A 634-nucleotide genomic window follows, 5' to 3' on the forward strand; every position below is an offset into this window, starting at 1 on the left:
GGGTTGAAAGAACAAAAGAGAGAGAAAGAACAAAAGTAAAGTTACTCAAAATTAGTTGAAAGAAAAGTAAAAAAAAATATACAAGAATTACAAACAAGAAAAGAAGAGAGTCACTTACACAAATGAAGAAAGAAGAGAAAATTGAGCAAAGGGAAAGAAATGAGAAACTGGGCGACATAAAATGATAGAAAAGGGAAGGTTTAGCCGATATGTCAAGGAGGGCAAAAAGTCACTAAAGTATACCTAAAAATATACCCTACCTGACCCTGAGCCTATGTTACAAGCTAAAAAAGTCCTATCGTGATCCTAAGGGTTGTATAGCGAACTTAAGGTAGTGAAAATAAGGGCAAGCTTATGGCAATAGGTATGAATGAGTGTGACTTTGTTCTGAGAGCGAGTGTTGAAATGTAATCCTTATACTCAAACTGAAATCATTGTGTGAAAAATGAGGATTTGTTCTAATGTGAGGACATTAGTTGCAATACCAGAATTGTTAGCACCTCGGTGTGAAATTGAAGAGGATAGGTGTTAATGCATGGTGAGTCTGTGTCATGTTCTGATCCCAAAAAAATTCAAGCCTAATAGTGATAGCATGCATAGATTTGATGAGATTAATCGGGATTGATAGCCAAAT

This window comes from Solanum pennellii, chromosome 4 (genome assembly GCF_001406875.1).
Source record: "Solanum pennellii chromosome 4, SPENNV200".
NCBI classification, from domain to species: domain Eukaryota; kingdom Viridiplantae; phylum Streptophyta; class Magnoliopsida; order Solanales; family Solanaceae; genus Solanum; species Solanum pennellii.